We start from the raw sequence: 20796 nt of genomic DNA, 5'->3' as shown, positions 1-20796 counted from the left end.
TTACAGACTACAGGTAAGTTCTGTCTCCCATTTCCTCTCCTAGTTAGAAAAGACTATTTCCTCTCAAAAAAAGCCCTGATAAATAGAGCAGAGCCTTAAGATGAGATATATATATATTTTTAAGAGAATCATGCTTTATACAAGTTCCACTTCCACAGCATTCCTAACATCAGTACATTTTCTGATTATAAGACTGTCTAATATTGTCACAATATGCAGAGAACAGCTCTACTATATACCCAGTGCTCCAACAGGCTAGGATGGAATCCCATGCACCTTCAGTGTTAATTAAGGATCTAGGTGAGTGAGTCAAGGCTTGGAAGTGGTACTGCCAAAGAAAATCTAAAATCTTAGGAACAATATTCCCTGCATTATAAGCCCAGGCACAGCAGACACAGGCACTTTTTGTTTGGGTGGTATTTTAAATGTCTAGTGCATCAGAAAAACTGACAGATCCCTCACAAAGCCCAAAAATTTTATTTCTGCAGCACTGCTCGTATTTCCTAAATTTTGGCACTATTTAAATTATTTCACTGAAGTGAAACTACAAAATTCTGCTTCGTTAATCATACCTGAAGAACACCACAACTACTTACCAGACACACAAATTAATCCCCAAAGGCTACAACTCCAGAATTTAAATATGAGAGGCAGGAACTTGTCATGGGTTAAAGAACAAAAAATTAATCCCAACATCTTTGTACAGAAACCTACTGAACCCCCAACTTCATTCAGGTAATTTCTGCTTTCTTGGAATCACAATATCCACCTGTTTCTTCTTTGAGATCACAGAGTTGGGGATTTGGCATGAAACTATACAAAACTATGAGAAAGATGGTTTGGTTTCAGGTAGGGAGATTAAACACTGATCTTTCCTCTAAAAAAAAAAAGAAGTTTTGAGGTATGCAATGCTGTTGGCTCAGCCCAAAATTACAGAATGTGTACCAGTTCCCATTCATCTTGACTCAAATTATTAAACACCTGCCCAAAAGCATACTTTGTGAGCCAACCAAGATTTTGTTTCTTTCAAAGTCTAATATTGTATTTGACCGCTTATTATACATGTCCAAGTACATTTTTCTCTTTCTTTTTCCACCTCCCCTTTTGTAAAAGGCAACAAAGTTCTTTGTCTTATTTTGCTAAAATAGCATCCCCTCAAAGCACAGACGCTAGTGGAAATACAGTCCCCTCCCTTTCATGTGTATTAGATGCATTCACAGGATACTATGAGGGCTAAATACTACAGCTTCTTCCTCCTCTGCTTCATCAGTCACACCTACTTGACACACTACTCTGTAGTCCACAGCAGGGATCACCTTTAAGTTTGGATATAGCTTACAAGAGAGACTGAACACTAGCTAATCTGTAAGCAGAAGAAAACTGTGTAGCAGTCAGAAAGACCATCTAAGGATCAAACCCAAAACCTAGTATTTCTTTGTTCTTGAAGTAAATTCAAAGTAAGACAAAAAGAGAGAGGGATATGGGTTTCAATTTTGCAAGACATCTCAAAGTGCTACCAGTTTTAGTATCTAATATTTTTCACCATGCTTTTGCTGCATACATGCTCAAGAGCACCCAGACTGCTTTGGTGAGAAAGACACATTCCTTGTGCTATTTCAACTCATAATAATTACTCTTTCCAAACCAAGAAGTAAGGGGAACTTGGAATCATGCCACACAGCCATATTATAGCTTAAATTTGTATTAAGCACAAAATGGACTTAGATATAAAGCAGCAACAGTGTCAGGTGTACCTTCTACCCAAATGTATAATTAACCTCATGCGTATGGCATGTTCTTACTATTGCAACAGAAATACTGCTCTCTTCTTTCCAGGATGTCCTGAAGGAAGCCAAGCCTGCTGGTAAACCCTTTTTTGTTCTTGCAGGATAGTTTCAGACTTCTAGGAACCACACTTAAATATTGCCAAAACTGCAGCATTGTTAACTCCCTAATACTGTAAATCATACTGAGTGTACAGAATAAAATTACTTCTAAAGTATTAGATGTACTTAGTCACCTACAAGCACTAGATTTTGCAAAAAAAGCAAAGATTTTTTTTTTTTTTTAATGGAGAAATAGATAAAGACTCAGCAGCAGAGAATGTTCCCCTAGCCAGGACTCAAGTGATAAGAACGGAAGTGACCCAGCTGTGTCTCACTCAGTACTTTAGCAAGCCTCTAAAACATTAGATTTTGCCACCTGCCTTTTAGTGAGATTTAATGCTCTGAGAAAATTATTACAGGAATTTTGCTTTCTAAATACTAAAGCTTTGCAAAGAAGAGGAGGTCTTCCAAATAGAGAAAATGCAAAGAGCAACCCCGAACAGAAGAGTCACATGCAAGGTAAAGGACTCATCTTCAGTGAGCCTTAAAAACTAATGATGCAATCACTCAGCTTAAACATGTATGCTGAAGTGGACATGTTTCAGAGAATTAAACCAAAGATTTGTCTCCATCTAAACCACCTGCTTTCAACTCCTCCTCTTCAGGAAAATATGTATCACAAAGCAGACCCCAAAGCTTTAACTGAAAACTCAACACACAGAGGACCAGCTGTATGGATATGACTACCTGGGAATTCTACCACCAGAATGCTATTTCTCTGTGTTATTTTGGAAGAATGGTAAGATTTTAAACATTGACTGATTGTACTCTGCTCAAAAACCAAAAAACAAACACTTTCATAAAGCAGCAGAGTGGTAAAATCTAATTGCTTGTTGAACACATCTGTTCTGGAGATAAATTATAGCAGTGCTAACAATTGTGGGGTTGCACAGAATGGGTTGGGTTAGAAGAGATCTTCAAAGATCATCTGGTTCCAACTACACTGCTGTAGGCAGAGATGCCTTCTATTGGACCAGGCTCCTCAAAGCCCCATCCATCCCCATTGTAAAGAGAAATTTATTCTGTATGCCCAATCCAAGCCTACTCTCTTTCAATTTAAAACTGGTGCTCCTTGTCCTGTTATTGCAGGCCCTGGTAGAAAGGTCCTTCTTGACTTCTATAATTTCAACAACACAGAGGATGGCAAGAAAAACTTCTAAGAGACAAAATATTATTTTATGCTACTGCAACACAAGTACAGTTTTTCATGTAACTATTCATATAAAAACTAATGTTTGGAAAGGGAATGTGTGAGAGAGAAAGAAGGGCTAAGTGTTCACTGAGAGGCTTGTTTAGAGCTGTGTACTAGTTTTCAGCTAAAACAATTTACTTGTAAACTTCCCAGTATTTGGGACTCTGATTCCAGATTACTTATAAAGAAGAGGTTGCTGAATTCATAACCCAGCTGGCTGTCCCACCTTACCACACAGATGACAGAGTTGTTAATGAAGAGCTCTTGAAGCACTGTGGCTTGCTGTTTAATGCCATGGGAAAGATGAAACACGTCATGCCTCTCTAAAGCACTGCAAATATGAACTACTTCAGGCAGTTCAGAGGAAGGACATGGACACAGTTCAGTATCTCCCACAGGCAGCTACAGAATCATTCAGTGCAATACAGTCTGCCTTGCTGAGACCCCTCCTTCACTTATATTTTCTCCCCTCTGCTGATGCAGGCACATAAAATACTCCATACAAAGCTCAGGAGGAAGAAGAAAGAACAGTGCCAGGGAACGGGACAGCCCTTTGCCCACTTTGAGCAGAATGTTCCAACAGCTCTCCAGAAGGGAATGATCACTGGCACACTGAACATGCCCACAAGAAGTGGTGGCAGTCAACAGATGAGAATCAAGCCTTGGCAGCTGCTAACAAAAGCTCTGCTCACTTATTTCTAAGTGATCAAATACAAATGAAAACACCCTATTTTAAACGTGGCAATTTACACAAGTAGTCCTGGCATGATTACATATGCACCACCATGATTTGACACAAAACACTCTCTGGTTCTACATTCACTGTCTCCTACAGTAATCAGTGGTTTCCTAAATCCACCCCTCCCCCTCAGGGATGCAGATGAGGATGCACATGAAGAACAAAAGTTACTCAGGCTTATTACTCCACCCTTTCCATCTGGTCATCCTCATCTTTCTTAAACCTTTCATTCATTCCTCCTAAGCAGCATGCCTTTTAGTATTACCCTGGTAGCATCAAGCAGAGCATTCAGACTCACGTGTTGAGAGTTAGTAATACTAATTAAAGATTAGTAAGAAGATCCACCCTTTAGTTAGAAGACCCACCCTTTACATACCTGTTTTATTTAAATCTGACATTTCAAAAGCAACAGTATTGTAAGGTTAGACACCAGTCCATGGGCTCGGTGCTCTCTGTCTCCTCTGCAATAGTCATGCATACCAAAAGCAGAAAACAGAACTGGGAATGTAGATTCAGGCACCAGAATAAGGACGCAATTTTGCTTGTCCCTGTTCCACAAAACATGCTTTCATTTTGCAGTGGACTGTGGCTGCGCTATTAACTGCAAATAATATCTCTACTATTTCACTATATCTTAACAGAAACAACATTTCTATAGAAAGCTCTGACTGAAGGAACTAAAGAAAGAATTCATTTTAGATCAACCCGCCTATACTAACAACTAGGGGATGCCAAATTGGATCTTATGAAAGAAACATTGCTTTTTCTCTACCTCCAATAGGGATCAGGAGAAATTGTGTATCTGCTATTCACATAAAATGCACTGAACTGAAAATTAAAACACTGTAAACCAGAAACAGCAGGACAGCTCTCTGCAACAGCAAATTCTCCCTGTAAGCTTTAGCAGCTGTTCTGATCACCATAATCACGGCATGAATGAATAAAGTACCTTCCATGTAAAATACAGGAATAGAGTTTGTGGATGCATGTGGTACACTGAGAGATACATCTGCAAATAAAATGATACACTGCAAATTTACACAAGGACAGAACACACACCCACCAATAAATTATATTTATACACAAATGCACACAAGCAGAATACAACTTTTGCCTTTGTATTAAAACACATCCCATTTTCCTCAGTAGGAAAACATTATCTGGCAAAGTTCCTGCCTGACCCACAATCAAGCAACTAACAAAATTTTAAACACTAGACACACCTGTGCATTTCTTCAGAAGCAGCCACAATTCAGCAATATCTTTGTAGAGCAAGGAGATCAGGCTTAAGGTCATGTTGCTTCTAATCGATTTAGAGCAAAATAGTTCCGTGGACAGTGACCTATTTATCTGTGAGCTCATCCTCAGTGCAAAATGAGAGCGCAAAACTCCATCTTTCACTCGAAGCCAAGCCACTGGGGGCACAATGCCTTTCTTCAAATTACATGCAGAGTAAGTGTGCCTGTCAGCAGGCTCAGAGGTCCTCCGAAGGGCTTGCTGGCTACCACTTCTTGTCTTCCTGCATAAAGCGCTGGCACGCATTAGATGCAAGCTGTTTGCTTTAAATATGAACACATGCACTGTTCCAACATTATCAGAGTAAGAATGCATTAAAAAATTAATCCTAAATGCGCCTTGTCAAAAAACCCTCCCTTTAAAAGCTCTAGTTTTAACAAACAATGGTACAGTAAATCTAGCATTATCATCTTTTTCTACCACTCAGCCCTACTCCACACAGGGAAATTAACTGCCCAAGGAACAAATGCCCTCTTTCCAATGTACCTTTAGCTAGAAAGCTCCCCAGAAATACAGTCAGCTTTTCCTGTTTGTAAGGGAATTCTCACCCACATGTCTTTAATAGAACTGAACTGGGGTGTTTTCCTTGGTGGGAAACCCATCAAACACCTGTTCCCTATGAAGGAGCCTACCCAAAGCAGAAGGAGGTGACAAAAAGGCATTTTACTAATGTGACTTTGCAGGTGAAAATACACTGAAATCTTATGAAGAAGACAATGGAAAATAAGGCAACAAACGACAAAATAAACTAAAATAGGAGTATTCCATATGATCTTAAAGACTTGAATGCTGAGTGGACTTGCTTTGCCTGATCCTTTCAAGTAATTGCTCAGTGACAGACTAGCTGTTAATTAATACACTTGAGATTAGTTATCAGCCATTCAGACTCACAAAGAATGAGCCAAGGAGCACGAGTGACAGCAACAGCCATATGAAAACAAATGGACTGTTTTTCTTCACTTCACAGTGTGGTAAGAGTCCTCTCCCAACAACAGAGGTCAAGGAAAGAGGACAGCGAGGATAAAAAGCTTGAATTGATGGTTACATCTGTTCACAAAATCCCATTTGCAGATGGAAAAAAGCTCCATTTCTGCATCAGCACTCCCAGCCTCCAACCAATCCCATAAAAGAAAACCAAAACAAACCCAGGTCACTCACAGACCACACTAGAGGTTATTTTCTGAAGCGCCCCACATCTCTGTTCCCACCAATCATCTGCCATGGGGCAGGAACTGTTGGCAATCCCACACTAGTCAGATGTAGTCTAACAAACCTACATCTATACAAACAGGTTTATTCAGTGCACAATATTAATATGTGACCTCAAGAATATAATCATTGTAATTTATTTTGAATTCTGCTATTTCATTTTGGGGTCAGTATGTTTTGTAGTAAGCCAAAACACAAGAGTTTTGTAAGCACTATCTGTTTTTAAATAAAAGCAGATTTAAAAGAAGTGACACTCCTTAGAAATATTTTACTTAACTTTTAGCTCTTCTGTATTTTATGAATGATTAGCACATTAGATTGTGCAGAGAGTTAAAAGATAGTGAATGAGTCTCCACACCACTCCCACAAGTCATGTAAATACTCTCACATGTGAAAGCTGAGATGGAGCAGGTGACCTCTCTTAGATCAGGTAACAGCATCTGTTGTGCTGTCAGACACAGGATCTATGTCTTGGCTCCAAGCCCAGACTCCCTCCTTTCCAGGACAGCCACCTAACCCACAGGGTGGAGCGTGCTCCCAGATCAGTATCATGACTTGTACTCCTCAGACAAAGATCACACTTCACAGCATTTTTATTTCTGGCTGTTCGCTATAGCACGGCTCCAGGAAGAACAGTCTCAGATACCTTATGCAAGGATACACACTGATATTAACTTCTTACTTAACAGCACCAGGCTGGTATCAAACAGTGGGCAGAGAGTCCACTGCAATATGCTTGGCTGACCAGGTACTTCTGTTAGGAGTGGCATGGGCTTGGTGTCACCTGCAGCACAGCATGCAGGAAGTATAACCCTTATTATCTAATTGATAATAAAAGATGATAAAGCAGACACAGGGACACTTTCCAAACATCCATAGAGAGGGAGAGGAAGTTTTATAGCCTTCCTTCAGAGATTAAAACCATGAAAAAGAGGAGCTACACCCTTCTCCAGATAGGAATTACTCCCACCTAGATTCACACAATAAGATTGAGGAACCTGATACTTTTGCAAGCTGGCTAGTTCCTTAAGAAAAATTAAATACAAAACCAAAAAACCCTCCATGAATGTAAAAGAAGAAAAACAATGATGTATAACATGTTGGTTGTGCTTGTTCTCACTGTCAAGATTGAGAGGAACTATAAATCCTTGTATTAATCAACACAGACTGCTCCAGAGTCCCTTCATGTTGTACCCAATGTAGACAACAATCACATTTTAACAGGCTTCTGCCTTCAGATTTCACAGCAGAGAAAACAGTGAAATTAGTCATTCAGGTGAAAACCTAGTAGTAGTTTAAAAACAATTTAATTTCTTGGATTAGCACAATAGATACATGGAACAGCCATCCTCTAGGCTCCCACTTAGATTATTCTTTCCTAGCCTTAGATCTCCAAACCCCACAGCTACATATATTGTAGAACCATGGAATGGTCTGGGTTGGAAGGGACCTAAAAGATCATCTAGTTCCAATCCCTGTGCTATGGGACACCTTTCAACGAGGCTGGTTCAGAGCTCCATCAAACCTGGCCCTGAACACTTCCAGGGAGTGTGAGTTTTTTCCCAGATTGATCAATGTAATAATGTCTGTGGCTAAGAGCACCAAAATACAGCACTTGTTCCAACTCTGTTAGCTTTCAATCTTGACCAACAAGGCACAACTTCACCTCCCACTTTTAGGGACCAGTGCCTTCAGACTTAGCAACACACGTGAAGAAAAAGTACATAGAGAGAGCTCAGCTCTTGCTCTGGAGGAGCCTTGGAACCTGCCCCCCTTTCTGCTGGAGAGACAGAAGACCCCACAATGTCTCTGTGGAACTCAGTTTCAGATGCCTGGTTAAAAGGTGTTCAGGCAAAGGTGTTTTTTTTCCCCTAGCAGTTCCATTTTGCACAGAAAGATGGGCTGATGATACTACAGGCTCTTAGGAAACACTCTTCTGGTAAAAGAGGGTTCCAGGCAGTAACCAAATGGCTTTTTGTGTTAGCACTCTATTTTGGACTCTGTGTGTGGAGGAAATGTTTGCTCTATGGTTACAATACCTGAATTCCTGGTTGTGCATCTCAGAGAAGAGCAGAAAGAAAGAGCACTGAAGCATAAAACCTTTCCCTGGCTTCCATGATACAGCTTAAAATAGAACTGGAGAGGAAAATTATGCTATGTGGGCATGCATGTTAGCAAGAAGACTTTAGGGAAAATTTAAGCTCTATTAAAACACAAAGAAGCAAGAGCCCTCCTGAGAAAATCTTGGTGGGCACAAGAGTATGTATTTATAAATGCAAAGAAATTAATTTCAACTCCACTCAAGCTCAGCACTCAGGTTAATTCTCCCTCCCACCTCAGCATGGGATGTGAGTGACAGGCTCCAGCCTGCAGAACTGAGGAAAACACTGTGGGAGAAGCTGTTAAAGGATGGATGCAAAGCCAATTGAGGTTAAAGACTGTTATCCTAGTTTTATGAAACCCAGAGAAGGAAGCTATGACTATGGTTTAAATATACAAGATATTGTACCTGCTTTATAAAGCATGTGGAAGTGTGCAGCATAAGGATGGCAGTGTTTGTGGTAAAAGATATTAAAGTCTGGCAAGTTCAACAGTAAAATATAATTACTAAACATATTTTTCCATTAAGGATGCTGTACTTAGTGAAAAGCACACCAATAAAATAATGTTGTATTCAGCACGACAACAGCTATCCTTATAGCATCATCCTTAGTATAATGCAAATGTATACTCTAAAAAAAACCAAAACCCTAGCAAAATATATCTAACTCACACCTGTAGCTGCAAATTTATAAATTTGTGGAGTTTTGGAGACATGGAGCAATTTGATGCATAATCTGTTGGCTTCTAGTTTAGCATACCAGACTATTTAAAAGCTCCATTCATTTTCTTCTTCTAATCCTTCCTGGTGTTTTTTTCAAAGAATGGATGCAAAAGAAGTTTTGTTCTTTTTGAAGTGATCAAGCACTCAAGATTTACTCTTCTGTCTGGTTTACATCAAAAGATTCCAAGGATTAAAATTAGTTTATACACCCATTATACATAAACACACACATACAAACATGAATGTTTCTACTAATCCATTATACTAAGCAGCTTGTTAAATCTTCACACAGCAACAAAACTAATCCATTTTGAAACTGCTTTGGCAATTTTCAGCTTGGATGCTAAGTCATCAAAAATGATCTCTGCATGATTTCCAAACTTAAATTTAAGCAAGTACAACCGATCAAAAATCATGGTCAGGAAACAACAATAAAAAACCCCAATTAAAACATCCATTCATGAAGAAATATACTCTTTCTATTGAAAACAAGCATGCTGGTAAATACAAATAGTTGCTGGAGCACTTAAAAGGAAAGGATGCTGTTCAATAAAAAGACTGAACCCTGTACTATCTTTCAAAAAGATAATGCCTGGAAAAAACATAAGGAAAGCTGCTGAGAAATTACATCTTAAAAGTACACTTTGCTCTGTAAGACAATAATAAACTTCAAAGTCTTGAAGATTACACATCCTTCACACCAGGTGGCTAAGAAGTAAAACAAAAGGCAAAAGAACATGTCAGTGATTTTCAAGGCAGAGTAACACCCTACCAAGGATGGTACTTCTCTGGCCTCATGACTACTCTTTGGGGCTTCCCCCAAAGCCATGGCAGAAGCCTGGCCACTGAATGCAGTTATCACACATCTGTTTCAATTTCTAATTTAAAAATTACATCTTTCTGGTGATCTGTGTACTGAATTTTAATCAGTTTATAATTTTTTTATTTACATGTCCATTCTGAACAAGCTTCCCCACAAGTCTTTAATCATAGGCCTCTCCTTGGCTGTGCTGTAGGGTTTACCAAGGTTTCTTATTTCAGAGAGACACAAGAACTGGACTTTTTTTTTCAGGATTAATTTAATCACACATGAGTTAGTAGTAAGCACTTTATCCTGCAGTATTTAGTGACAGTTCCCTCTGTCCACAGCTGCAAAGCCAACAAAGAAAAGGATGTGACCTTTTTAACTTCACAAGCAGCAGCAGTACCCAGAACAGCAGTGCCTACACGGAGATGCTGCTGTCCAGACTGCACTGTGTGAGGAAAAGAGGACTTGTGGCTTGGGACTAAGGTTTCTGCAGTGGTGTTCCAAATCCAGAGGTGGGAGATTGCAGTCTGATGACAACTGAAAATTGTAATTCAAGGTGGAAACCAAATCACAGCTGAGCTTGGATAGAAGGCAGGACTAAAATTTGGAAAATTCAAGAGGATGAGATCCATTTTCATACTGGCAGTGGGATTAAAGAAGCAAATGAAGTGGAAAAAAAATGGATGTGTAGTTTAGTGGCAGAAGAAAGGAGAACTCAACACTGAGTAATACCAACAGAAACACATGATGAAAGCAGCACAGGAATTAAAATTAGGAAAGGAAAAACAGGTTTATTTTTTATTCTGAAACACATATATTAGTAAGAATATTAATTCAGTAAGCAGGGAAAACCAACAGAGACCATTACAACTGATGAAGTGTTGTGCCACAATCACAAATATATTTATAGCCAAAGTATAAAATAAAACTTTGTCAGCAATAGGAAACTCTTTTTATGACTCTTAAAGTACACAGAATCTTTTTTTTTTCCCCAGATGAACAAGATACTTGGGTAACAGAAAAACTTTCAGGTCAAAAGTTGTGGGAGAACCGGTTCCAAAGAAAATATTGTGTGCTCCTGTAATACTGATGAACACAGGAAAAGGGTACAAAACGATTTTTTACAAAGGAAGGAAAAGAAAATTTGCAGAAATCATCATTTCCGAAAATCCATAAAGAGCAAACAGGACAGAGAGCCAAGAAGAGAGACCTGCTTTTGATCTGACGCAAAATTAAGAGCTAAAAAATATTCATTCCAACACATCTCTAAAATAATCAGCTGGGGTGGGTTTGGACAAGTTAGTTGTGATATTTCAGTACTGAAGGATTACTCATAGCTTCAAATGGAATAAAAAAAAAAATCTGGTTATGAGATCATATCATTACTTGTCATCTTAGATTGGCAAATATAAACAAAATTCTTCAGAATGGGCCATCAACCTGAAATCCTTCTTACACTGTATAAATCTGACCCACACTGTTGTGGGATTACACTTGAAAATGGTAAAAGCTACATAACTGATAGGATAAAAATGCCTTACTTATCAAGGCAGTTTTGGTTTTGACTTGGAATTTTTGTGGCCTAGGCATGCACACCACAGCAAGCTGTCTCTGGCTGTGCAACCCACAAAGTCCCCACACATGGGAAAAGTGTGAAAAAAAATGTAAGCAAATGCACTGAGCAATCCTCAAAGGTCACCATTCCCCTCGCTTAAATATTTCCAAAATGGTATCTCAATTTCTCTCACTGTCAATTATTTCATCCTTCTGGGCTTCAACAAGCCCCACAGTTTCCTCAAGACAACAAGAAACATAATATCAGCAAAACACAAGACCATTTTTCACTCATCAAAAAGGAAAGAAGCAGAAAACAGATTGACTTCTTCTGGAGAAGCAACCAGGAGAATTGCTTTAGGTTCTCAACAGAAATTCACTTCCTTTAAAGAAAGAAAGTCTCACTACAACGAGAGAACAAAATATCTTATCCCTTGTACTTAGCAGCATGATATTCTTGGTTAAATTTAGTCAGTGGAAAAGAGGTAAATTCACAGGAGTTGCATTCTGTGAAAAGACATGACATAAATCACACTTGACTTTTTTTTATTTTGTAGATGCAGGATTTTAAAGAAAATAGTAACATATTATTTAAAAAGGCAGAGATTCCTTTAATGAGCCACTTCTCTAAAATAAGTTTAAAAAATCTAAGCTTGCATAGAGCTGTTGTAACATCCATAAACAAGTGCAGCACAGCAGCTGTAACCATGTCCAGTTTCCAGTCTCCAAACAGGGATCCAAACAGGAAGCCTATGCCCTTACCTGATTGAAAAAGCAGCCAGTCCCTGCGATTTTAATCAACCTAAAGCAACAGACATTCTCCTTCTTTTCCAGTTTCCTGGGATGCTTCCTGGCCCATTCAGGAAAGCAGTGTGGAGGACAAGCTTTTCAACAGGAGCATTACCTTCATTTTCCACATCACAGCCTGCTCCTTGCCCTGTTAGTGCATTTGCTTTTGGCCCAGGTGTGACACAACAAAACCCCGCCTCTGCCAAGGGTGGCTCATGAGCATCAGCCTCTCATCAGGCCAGATTTTTCAGCACATCTTAAAAACCTTCACACTGTTTTGAGATGAGCAATAACAGAAAGGGATGTGCCAACCATGTAATTACATGAACTTATATAAACTTGGCAGCCCACCACATCAACCTCCCCAACCTCCACCAATTAGGATGTCACAATTAACAGAAAGCAACCCTTCTGGGGTCCCCTGCATCTGCAGTTCTGGGAAAATGCTTCAGCCCCAAGAGGCTTTTGAAACAGTTTCGTGTTTCTTCTCCTTTCCATAAGGAGAATGGAGATGTAAAGAAAGATGAAATGAAGGCCAAAGAGCAAATTCCACCTGTTCTGACACATGTAGCAGCTGAACTAATTCTCATGAATCTCACAAGTGTAAGCCACAACAGAGGCACAACTCCCAGCCATTCTTTCTGCTCTTCCTCTTGTTGACTCTGCAAAAAAATGCATTTATTTTCCACCAGCTCCTGCCTTACCAAGTGCGTACCTGATTAGTTCAACATAATTTCAACTGAGCTCTTACCCCTGTATTTGCACTAAGTGAAAAAGCACAAGGCAAGTGCATCAAAGGTGAGGGCACTCTTTGTAGTTCCCTGCACCACGGTCGCAGCAAATGAGGCCTCTTCAGTTCAGGTCTCATCCTACAGCCCACCTCTGAAGTATTTAGCAGTGTCTTTTTGATATGACAGATTTTATGCCTGTTGCCAAAAGCCTCCACATCCTGTAACTGTGCTGTGTTCAGCCTCACACTAGAGCAGTTCAGCCAATGCTGAACTCTTCCAGACACCTTTCCAGGACACCAGATGCTCAATACCAAGGATAAAAAATGCAGAAACCAATTCAGAGAATCAGCAAAGAACCAAATATTCTCCTCAAACAAACAGAACAACAGCAAAGAAATATTATCAAAAGTACCCCCACTTCCCAACGAGGATTTATTTGCTGAACTATATTTTTGAGGGAAGTTTCAGGGCAAGAAATTGAACTTTTCTTTCAGAAATATCTTGTACACACTTCTTCAGAGCATTTAGAGGAGTAAGGTTTAAGGTTTTTTTCATTTTTTCCCCTTTCTGAGTCTCTGGAAATCAGCTCTCAAGATTTTTTCTTCAATGGAACGTCTTCTCCTGTGCTATGAAAGAATTTGAAATGGCTTACATATAACACATACTCAAGTCCCTGCTGTTACTTACATGCAATTCCTTAGGGCACAAAAAACCAATGCACATCTTATTTTTAATAACCCTATTTTATTAATTAGTGAAGAAAATAGCAGCTCAGATACAAACAGACAACAGTATATATTAGCCTTCACAAATCAACAACAAAAAGCCTTCATTTCACTGAGCTTATTTCATGTTTTCTTCCTCAGGCAAGCAGAAAGAAGTTCTCATTGTACCTGGGTGGAATGAAAAAACTGATCTCTATTTTGAGCTTGCCCAAAAGCACATGCATCTATCTGCCTGGCACCTCCTGGCAGCTGAGTGGTATTTAGCTTCAGCCAGCCCTGCTGGGGTGAATTCACAGGCATTAAAGGTTTACAGGTGCAGCCACCAGCAGCTGGCTGATAAAGAGCTTGTGTAAATACCCCTCTTGCAAGGAGGTCTTTAGATCAAGCACTGTGCTGTAAACCAGCAACCAAAGCCTAAGTGCTGAGAAATAGACCTAATGCAAGCCTGTTCCCATCTGTGGCAGCAGTTCCACTGCCTCCCATGCAACAGCAGAGATTGGCAGCTAATCAGTATATTTCTGGTGTACTCCACAATTTGGCACACTGCAACCCAAAGCCTACTTTGTCACGTTTTCTCTGCTTTTATATTATTATTTTATACCATATTGCCTCCCCTCACTTGCTTAACTGTTGGCACTGTGCTCCAAAACATGTCTTCTCTCCCTGAAGCACCAGTGCTTTTTGCAGGTTACAAGAGCAACCTCTGTTTTTTCCTTTCTAAAATAAACATGGTCACATAGAGGAAATTGTTTTAAAAAATTTAAACTATTCAAGAGTGAACAAGCCCATTGTTTGCAGAGGAGACTTCAGGGCAGCAGCACGCTACCATGACTGGGCTATAGAGCATCCACAAAAATCCTGGGCACCACAAGGGCTCGAGGCTGCCGTGTGCTGGGAGAGGGGACAGAGCATTCTCATTGTTTAAATGTAAACAATAATAATAATAGGGTTTTGTAACAGAGAGAAGGAAGCAAACTAATGTGGAAAACAGTTGTTATTACTCTGTTTATGACTCCTTGTTCCCAAAAAATATGCTGGGTTACTTTGTAACACTGAAGGGGATAAACTAAGGTGACCTGAAACCGGGCAAATGGCTGAAACCCCATCTGATAAGATGGGCTTGGGAATACCTTTTCTCTTTTCTGCACTGGAAGCATGCCAGAGTGGAAATACTGGGTGGAGGATCCATAGCTCTTGTGACTGTAAGACTTTTATCCTCAAACCCCCAGTCAAATTCCAGTTATTTAGGGATTAAACACTGCCAAATGGTAGCTTAGGCATCTTCAGGGAGGAAGCTGTTACCTGAGTCCAAGCACACGATCCCCAAAAAACCTCCTGACACCCCAGAACCTGAAGTTCATTACAGATTTTCCCAACACACTCAAGTTCTCTGCATACAGTCTGATCTGTATTTAGACAACTGAATATAGAAAGAAACTTCAAGTGCTGGGCCAAACACCCAAGTCCTTCTTTAGGCAAAGGCAAAGAAACAGGCTTTATTGGGAGCTACTAAGACAGTTCTTATGTTTTTAGGCTTTAATATTAAAGGTAGATAGCAGCAAACCTCCTTTAATGCTTTCAGTAAATGTAGCAGCAGAGGTTGGTTTTGTGCTGAACTGGAGGTGCACATTATTCATACTTGGGAGCAGGCTAACCAACTTAGAACACCCCAAAAAACTTGGAATCTTGAAATTTTTTCCCAAATAATTGAGCCCTAAATAACTCTCTAAAGGCAAATGACAACATCTGCAAAAATTATTATTACAGCTTACCTTGCAGACAAAGAACATCATTTTCAATAGCTGGAAGTCAGAAAAAAAAAAAAATCAGAGAAAGAATCAAGGTCAAATGCTATCAACCAAAAGGGGAAAAGTTCACACTGAAAGTAGTAGACACCACCTGTACTTGCACCTGAAGTCCTCAAACAGTCTTTGATAGCCATCATGGTAGATGACACAAATCATTACCTGTGCCCCACATGCACAGTCAAATTAAAATGTCTGAAGGCACTACTAGAGATTTGGATGGCAGAAGCTAGAGAGTTTCAAATGACACTTGGAGAGCTGTGTTCTCTCCAGAAGGACATGTTTCTAGTTTCTGTTTCAAAAATGCAGCTGTAACAAACAGCATTAGAAAGATAAAGTTTCTCTAATGTAAAAGGATAGAGGCAACATATTGAATTCTTCACATCCTATCTCTCTTTAAAAACAACGGACATATTGATCCCTATCCACTTTCTCATATACACCTTTGGAATCCACCAAAGATGGTAAGAATTAGGAAAGTGCTTGGCTAAAGCAGAGAAAATGTTTATTTAGTCATGACGTCTTAGGTACTAGTGGGTATTCTGCTCCACAGACTCACTGCGTGAAACAAGCTGCTTGTGTTTCATGAAAGAAGACAAAAACAAAGGCAATATATATTGCATCTTTCCTTCAAATAAAAGCCTGAAAAGCAAGTAGCTCCTTCCCCAAAGGCCAAAAGACACAGATCAATGAGTTCTTCCACTAGCTCTCTACCACAGAATCATATAAACTATATGTCACATACTTCTAAGGTGATTTTTCAGAGAAATAAATCAAGAGAGGGAATCATTCAGAGAACTACTCATCCCTAACACAACTAAGCAACAATTAAGCTTGTCCATTTGAAATTCCTAATGGTTCTCAGAATATAGCCCTGTCCAAATTCAGATTACTGTAGTTAATTCACATATCACAAGAGCTTTTGCAATCCAGGACAACTCTAGGATAAATTTTCATGAGAATTGTACTGGACACAATTTTTAAAAGTGTATTCTTGACTAACTGTTTACACCTGGAATTACAGCTTTACTCCCTCCCAACTGCTCCACCAACTACTATGATTTGCTAAATGGACCAAACTCCTTACTAAAAGACAACTGCAAGCCATTCCCACTGAGCCCTTGAGGAGCTTCATCGAACTTGGTCCCTGGACTCACTTATTTGTGACCTCTATTTAAAAAAGCTCCAGAGTTGACTAGAAATTTTGAAGTTACAAAGAAGGGGAAGACTGATAATAATTAGATGAGGCTGAGATTCACTGCATGTTGTCAACACTGTAGGTGGAAAAATCTCCTATTTTTTCCACCTGGAGGGTAACAAGGGAGAAGCAGCAGCCTGTACAGAAAATTCCCAGGTCCTTCAGTTAGTTCCTTGGCCTCACTCCAAAAGGAAAGAATGAACTTACTCAACAGCCTGGTCCTTCATCCTGAATTGTGTGCAAGTTGACAAACTCACAGTCAATGACAGCAAAGGCTGCTGACAGATACTAATGAAGAGTAAGTATATGTGAAAACCAGAGCTGTCAGCAGCCCTTGGCCATTATTTTCAGAAAAGAAACAGCAACCAAGACTGCAGAAGGTTTCATGGCATATTCGAGTCCAAGTGCAAAAAACAAACTGTGATGTTGGATAAACTGCCGATTAAAATAAAATCTTTTTTGGGATTTTTTTTACATCACTGAGCAAGAAATGAAAAACACAAAAGTTGCACTGATCTCTGCTTCCTGCTTTAGAAGAAGATGTAATGGCTCCAAAATAAGATTAAATAAGTAAATACAAGAGCTAGCTTTAGTCAGGAAGTGCTGGAAATCTTACAATAAACTTTGATACTTTTAGCTTAGGTTGCTTCTGCACGAGGCCATGTGTGTTCAACATTTTCAGGTAAGCTTAACCTCTGAGGTTAATTTGAAGATCATGTGGGATTTCATTAAACACTGTAAGCATACATCATAAGAGGAAATACTGCAAACTATTAAACATGACTTCAGCAGACCTAAACAGATTGCAACAGCACATGGGATTGGCAACTTCTCGGAAGAACAATGAAGAAGATAAAGGGAGTAAATAAAGCTACATCCTGCCTCCAGGACTGGTTCTGCCCAGAGAGTAAATATCTACTTGTCGACAATTCTCCATGTGGAAAAGAAAAAGTATAAGAAAAGCAAGTTATTTTTACTCTAAATTCTTGGGGCAGAGTCTCTCAGATTATTGATCAGGGCAACTTCTTTTTTTTCACTATTGCATTATTTTTTCCATATATTCTTCAGTGGCCATGAAAACAGGAAAAATATAAATTCCTACTAGCTCACTGCCTATTATGGTGTAGTCATCTATAGCTACTCCCTCTAATTGAATGGGCTTTTCAAATAGCACTAATGGTCAAGAAGACATTTTTCCCCCATTTCAAGAGTCAAAGGCACAGTCAGATTTAACTTTCTGAGGTTAAATCTGAAGCACAGTCAAATTGAACTTTCATTTTACATGTACTGAAGTAATGGAATTATTTTTCACATTTTTTTCCTCCATTCACATGTGTAACCCTTAACATCACACAACAGCCCTTAGAATAGGTCTGTTCCCTGTAAGAAAACTCAAAGACAGCTTAAATCTCAGCAAACAGGGGAAAAGAGAGGCTAAAAAGGTCCAAGGGAGCAGGCTCCTGGAGTTCAGTGTGCATCTATGGAAGAGCAGCCTAGAGGTACAGCCTTGTATTGCCCTCAGTTCTGTGTGCCTGTCTCTTGCTCATCAGAGAGACTCTAAAAGTCTTTGTTTTCTTGGAAGAATCATCATCCAGGAGCCTAAAAGTGGTGGTCTGTATTGCAGTATCCCAAAATGTTTTCCTTCCTTATCATGCACACAGGTGGAAAAGTAACATTCTTTCTTCTGAATTAAGGCACCAAAAATTTGGAAATAGTAACTTTGCCAACAGTGCAATTCAGAATGTTGTAGTTGTATTGAAATCACTTTTTTTTAACACAAAAAATAGGACATAATAAGAAATTTCAGGAGTCTTGAGTGAGACCAATCTCACAAATTTGCTAATAATGTCATGCTTTTTAGATACTTCTACTTCTATCACAGCATGCATCCTACTGTATTATAAAATACACTTCTCAAATAATGCATTTCCTCCACTTTTACTTTTTAACACAAAGAATAAAAACTTTTAGAATAAAAAAAACCAACAAAAAATGTTTAAAAAAAAGGAATCTAAAGTCCATCAGATTTATAGGACAGGTCAATACAGACACTTAAGTGAAGGAAGAAAAACATTTGCCAGTGTTGCTGAATTGGTGTCTGAATTTTAATAACCTCTTTTATCAGAAAACATATTCTGAACACATATCCCTATTAACTTGTATGATGATGCTCTTAAAATTATTTCAGGAGAGAAACAGTTCACGTTTGATGGACATCCCACTTGGGACCTTTCCTGTCTTTACAAGGATGTCAGCTGTGACCAGTTTTGCTGATGTGCTCACTTTTCACCAAGTGATTTGTCTGAGCCACATAAATCAATTACGTACATCACAGTTATTAAATGGTAATAAGTTTGAGAAATGCTATCTGAAAAAAAAAAAAGTCTATAAAAACCTTCTATGAAAATTTAAATACCTGATGTTTTACTTCCTTTAGAAAAAAGATTTTTTAAATACAACCCAAATACTACCATTTACCACTCAGACTCTCCAATGATGTGTTTTTTATGACAGTGTGTATTTTCAAGAATCAATGAGCTAGAAAAGTTTATATTAAAACTCTTGAAATACATGGGATTTTTTGGCACATATAAAACATGTTTAAAATACTCCCAAGAGCACAGCCCCAAGCGACACACCTTACACACCCCTGACTTAGCAGACTACACAGGTCTGTTTACATTTACATTTGCATTACAATTGGAGTTATTAAAAGTTAAGCCGACTTACCCTGTGCTACAAAGTCCAGCCATGAACACCATTCTGAGAAAAAATAATAACTCTTCATTTCTGCTACTGAAATTCCTCTCTGATTCATCATCAGAGAAGAAAGAGGTCCACTTTTCCCTTCTCCTGCTCAGAACAAACTGTCCCAAGAGGGTAAGAGCTTTTGTATTACCTGAACTTTGTTCCATAAATACAACAGGTGGCACAAGATGACTTCACAAATATATTTTCCCCCACTAATGCCATTGTTCTTGTAATTATCTTTTTTAATTATAGTGTTCTCCCCTCGTGACCCCACCCTGAATATTTACAGACTGCTGATACACCCAGAGTCTGATACTGTATATATAAGCATAAGCCCTTAGCATATTTTTGCTCATGTTAGGATTTAACAAGGCAAAGCAGAACTGTTTTTCATGCAGATATTCACAATGCTATCTGGAACTAGTCATATTGAATTGCTCACTCACAGGTGAACTGAATTGCTCACAGTCATATTGAATTGCTCACTCACTATAACCTCTGCTATAGATTCACATCTAACGCTTTTTTCCGTCTTTCTGATCCAGAAAGTGCAAGAACATTTCAAGCAGGACAGGTCAATCAAAGTCTCAAGCACAGAAACCCAAAATCTCAAATGAAATCCTTTTAAACACCTTTATGCAGCCAGCAAACAAAGGCATGAAGGCAGCAAACAGTAAACACCGTCCCACACATCTGGACCTATCTAGTGTGGGGACTAACAGTAATGAAATTGTTTTGGCAGACTTTAACACTGACCAGAAATGTTAGTGTTTGCACAGGGTCCAGGCAGACTTTGACTGCACTGAAGTCTTCAGGTACTTAAACATTTCTGCTATTTTTGTGTGTTCATTCTGATATTTCCTGCATCCACACATTTTGCTAGCCTGCCCATAAGCTAACTCCTTCTCCCCTTACAAAAACGCCCAATATCCAACAGAAATACTCATACAGCTTCAGGAAAATATGTACCCCACCTGCATCCCCTTGGCTGACAGAGATGATGCAGAAGTGCTTTTCCTCTAGACTCTTCTTCACTCTTTGTGGTAGATTATTCATGTCATGGATTAACCAAATTCTGTCTGACTCACTACAAAACCTATTAGTATGAGACCCCCACATTACAGAGCTGCTCACTGTACCTTTTCGCAGAACTTCTTTGGATTGGAAGGACTCTGTGACACAGACAGTCTTCTCAGCCATGCATTCATCACACTCCTAGAACTACACACAAAAGCAAACTGCCCTAAACCTCCAGTCAGTCATCTTTGCCAGAAAACCAACCTGAATCC

General features: G+C 39.1%; 1 protein-coding gene across 9 annotated transcripts in view; it reads right to left on the bottom strand.

The window, feature by feature from the left end:
* MCF2L (MCF.2 cell line derived transforming sequence like) overlaps nucleotides 1-20796 on the bottom strand; it is a 154326-nt gene that overhangs the window by 71073 nt on the left and 62457 nt on the right. The window contains exon 1 of one of the 9 annotated variants that reach the window (XM_015634599.3): nucleotides 4194-4212. The exons of the other annotated variants lie outside the window; for them this stretch is intronic. The gene's annotated coding sequence lies outside the window, so the exon portion shown is untranslated. Of the gene's footprint in view, nucleotides 1-4193; nucleotides 4213-20796 lie in introns of those variants that run through there. 9 annotated transcript variants of the gene reach the window in all.

The sequence above is a fragment of the Parus major genome, chromosome 1 (assembly GCF_001522545.3).
Source record: "Parus major isolate Abel chromosome 1, Parus_major1.1, whole genome shotgun sequence".
Lineage (NCBI taxonomy): Eukaryota > Metazoa > Chordata > Aves > Passeriformes > Paridae > Parus > Parus major.
The sequence above is the reverse complement of the archived record's forward strand: the minus strand, read 5'-3'. Positions and strand labels throughout refer to the sequence as shown.